Genomic DNA, 4,435 nt, shown 5'->3' with positions numbered 1-4,435 from the left:
GGGGCGGCTGGGGCTAGCTAGGGCTTCGGCTGGGCCTCCCCCGGCTATATAAAGCCTAGCGGGCCGGGAATCCGGGTCGGACATGGCCCCTAGGTCGGTTTTTTTTTATATTACGCGCAGAAGAAAAATAAAAAGAAATACTAAACGGACTCCAAAAATTCCGAAATAAATTTTCCCGGGCTTCTAAAATCAAGCCGCACAAGGTGAAAAACGCACATTTTTCCTAAATGCAATTTTGAAAAACGCAGATTTTTTCTAAATTCAAATAAAATAACGAAAAACTTCGAAATAAAATCTTATTTGATTTTATTATTAAATCCTCAATATTTCTTTATTTTGGGAAAGTCGTTTTATTCCCTCTCTCATATTTTTGTAATAGAAATAATTGATGATAAAATAAATAAAATCAAATGATCCTATTCTCAAAATTTGAGAAAACTCAAATATGAAAATAAAGAATTTCCCAACTCTTTCCGTGGGTCCTTGAGTTGCGTAGAAATTTCTAGGATCAACCAAAATGCAAAATAAAATATGATATGCATAGATGATCTAATGTATAACATTTCAAATTGAAAATTTGGGATGTTACAAAAACCCTTCTCCCATCTAGGTAGAAGGTCAAGGAAGAAGAAGAAGAAGAAGAAGAAGAAGAAGAAGAAGAAGAAGGGGTCTCTCTCCCCCTCTCTCCCGGTGGCGCCGGAACGCCGCCGGGGCCATCATCGTGTAACGGCGATCTACACCAACACCTCTGTCATCTTCACCAACATCTTCATCACCTTCCCCCATCTATCTACAACGGTCCACTCCCCACAACCCGCCATACCCTCTACTTGAACATGGTGCTTTATGCTTCATATTATTATCCAATGATGTGTTGCCACCCTATGATGTCTGAGTAGATTTTCGTTGTCCTATCGATAATTGGTGAATTGCTATGATTGGTTTAATTTGCTTGTGGTTATGTTGCTGTCCTTTGGTGCCCATCATATGAGCGCGCGCGTGGATCACACCATAGGGTTAGTTGTATGTTGATAGGACTATGTATTGGAGGGCAAGAGTGACAGAAGCTTCAACCTTGCATAGAAATTGATGCATACGGGATTGAAGGGGGACCAATATATCTTAATGCTATGGTTGGGTTTCACCTTAATGAGCGTTAGTACTTGAGGATGCTTGCTAATAGTTCCAATCATAAGTGCATAGAATTCCAAGTCAGGGATGACATGCTAGCACTGGCCTCTCCCACATAAAACTTGCTATCGGTCTAGTAACGTAGTCAATTGCTTAGGGACAATTTCGAAACTCCTACCATCACTTTTCCACACTCGCTATACTAACTTCATTGCTTATTTACCTAAAACAGCCCCTAGTTTTTATTTACGAGCTCTTTATATTATTGCAAACCTATCGCGTTACACCTACAAAGTACTTCTAGTTTCATACTTGTTCTAGGTAAAGCGAACGTTAAGCATGTGTAGAGTTGTATCGGTGGTCGATAGAACTTGAGGGAATATTTGTTCTACCTTTAGCTCCTCGTTGTGTTCCACACTCTTACTTATGGAAAGAGGCTACAATTGATCCCCTATACTTGTGGGTTATCAGATATGTGCGGGCATCACATACGCTTTGTTCTGGAAAACGTCTACATTCCTACTCCCTATCCCTGATGGTTTCTTGGTCATGTGGGAAGGACCCCCCTATCGCCTACATCACTTGGCGACGGTTTAAAATGTCGTTGCGGAAAGGGGTTAAAAATTGTTTGTATAGCAACTCGCTGTGCCACTGATAAAATCGTCATGGATGCACATGCATGACAGAAAACGTGACCTACTGTGACAAACACGTATCATCACGGAACTGTTTTTTTTGTAGTACTATCACTATGAGATTTGATCCTTGCAATTAACCGCCAAGGGATTGACAACCCCTTGTTTGCGTTGGGTGCAAGTATTTGTTATTTTCTATGTAGGTACTGCTAACAAGGTGTTGCATTGTTCTCTTACTGGATTGATAACCTTGGTTCTTAACGGAGGGAAATACTTATCTCAACTATACTGCATCATCCAATCCTCTTCGGGCAAATCCCAACATAACTCACAAGTAGCAAGGAGCTCAAAAGCTTTGTCCGCTTCATCACCCCAGACAAATTTATTAGATTTCTTGAGCAACTAATATAAAGGAATAACATTCTCCCCAAGCCGGCTTATGAACTGGCTCAAAGCCGCGACCCGGGCTGTCAACTTCTGGACAACGTTGATGTTGGCCGATGATATGTCTCCATCATATATATACTTTTCCTAATGCTTTTCCTCTTGTTTTGGACTCTAATTTGCATGATTTGAATGAAACTAACCCCGGACTGACGCTGTGTTCAGTAGAACTATCATGGTGTTGTTTTTGTGCAGAAATAAAAGTTTTCGGAATGGAACGAAACTTTGCGAGGATTTTTTATATCAATAAAGAGAATTTCTGGAGCCAAGAAACCACGGAGGGGGCACCTGGGTGGGCACAACCCACCAGGGCGCCCCCCTCCAGATGCGCCCAGCTGGGTTGTCCCCACCTGGTGGCCCCGCAGACCCTGAATCCGACGCTATAAAATCACATATTTCCAGCAAAAAAATCAGGGAGAAAGAATTATCGCGTTCCACGAGACGGAGCCATCGTCACCTTCTTTTCTTCATCGGGAGGCCAGATCTGGAGTCTGTTTGGGGCTCCGGAGAGGGGGATCTTCGATATTCGTCATCACCAACCCTTCCCCATCACCAATCCCATGATGCTCCCCAACGGGAGTGAGTAATTCCTTCGTAGGCTCGCTGGTCGGTGAGGAGTTGGATGATATTCATCATATAATCTAGTTAGTTTTGTTAGGGCTTGATCCCTAGTATCCAATATGTTCTAAGATTGATGTTTCTATGACTTTGCCATGCTTAATGCTTGTCACTTTCGGCCCGGGTGCCATAATTTCAGATCTGAACTGTTTATGTTATCACCATTATATCTATGTTCTAGATCCGATCTCGCAAGTTATAGTCACCTACTACGTGTTATGATCCGGCAACCCCGGAGTGACAATAGTCGGGACCACTCCCGGTGATGACCGTAGTTTGAGGAGTTCATGTATTCACCGTGTGGTAATGCTTTGTCTCGGTTCTGTACTAAAAGGAGGCCTTAATATCCCTTAGTTTCCAGTTGGGCCCCGCTGCCACGGGAGGGTAGGACAAAAGATGTCATGCAAGTTCTTTCCATAAGCACATATGACTATTTACGGAATACATGCCTACTTTATATTTATGAACTGGAGCTAGTGTTGTATCGCCCTAGGTTATGACTGTCACATGATGAATATGATCCAACAAATCACCGATCCAAAGCCTACGAATTTCTATTATATTGTTCTTGCTAAGTTACTACTGCTATCACTGTTACCATTACTATTGCTGCTACTACTACTATCAAAACTATCATATTAATGTGCTACTGATCACTTTGCTACAGATAATTAATCTCCAGGTGTGGTTGAATTGACAACTCAGTTGCTAATACTTACAAATATTCTTTGGCTCCCCTAGCGTCGAATCTATAAATTTGGGTTGAATACTCTACCCTCAAAAACTGTTGTGAACCCCTATACTTGTGGGTTATCAGCTAGCTTCAAAAGGATGGTGATGGCTTTGATTTTATCTAGATTGGCTTCGATTCCTCGCTTGCACTCCATAAAACCCAGTAATTTGCCTGCAGGAACACCAAATATGCACTTGGCCGGGTTGAGCTTCATCTAATAGACCCGAAGATTGTCAAAAGTCTCTTTGAGGTCGTCCAATAAGGCTCTCTCTTCTGAGATTTGATCACGATGTCATCGACATAAGCATGAACATTACGACCGATCTATTGATGGAAACAGTTTTGAACACAATGCTTGTAAGTGGCACCGACACTTTTAAGTCCACATGGCATAGGTATATAGCAGAAAGCCCCAAACGGCATGATGAAAGTTGTTTTCTCTTATTCTTATTCCGCCATCTTTATCTGATGATAGCCAGAATAGGCGTCCAGGAAACACAAGCACTCACAACCAGCAGTAGAGTCAATGATCTGATCAATCTGAGGAAGGGGAAACGGATCCTTCGGACATGCCCTATTCAGGTCCATGTAATCGACACACATCCGTCAAGTACCATTTTTCTTGAGAACAAGCACTGTGTTAGCCAACCACTCAGGGTGAAAAACTTCAACGATGAACCCGGCAACTAAGAGCCGGGCTAGTTCTTTGCCAATCGCCTTGTGTCTCTCCTCGTTAAAATGATAGAGGTATTGTTGGACAGGTTTCATCTTGGGATCAACATTTAGGCGGTGCTTAGCAAGTTCTCTCGGTACACCTGGCATGTCAGAAGGTTTCCATGCAAACATTTCCTGATTTTCATGGATGAACTCGATG

Source organism: Triticum dicoccoides, chromosome 4A (genome assembly GCF_002162155.2).
Source record: "Triticum dicoccoides isolate Atlit2015 ecotype Zavitan chromosome 4A, WEW_v2.0, whole genome shotgun sequence".
In the NCBI taxonomy this organism is placed as follows: domain Eukaryota; kingdom Viridiplantae; phylum Streptophyta; class Magnoliopsida; order Poales; family Poaceae; genus Triticum; species Triticum dicoccoides.
This window is presented reverse-complemented; position numbering follows the sequence as displayed.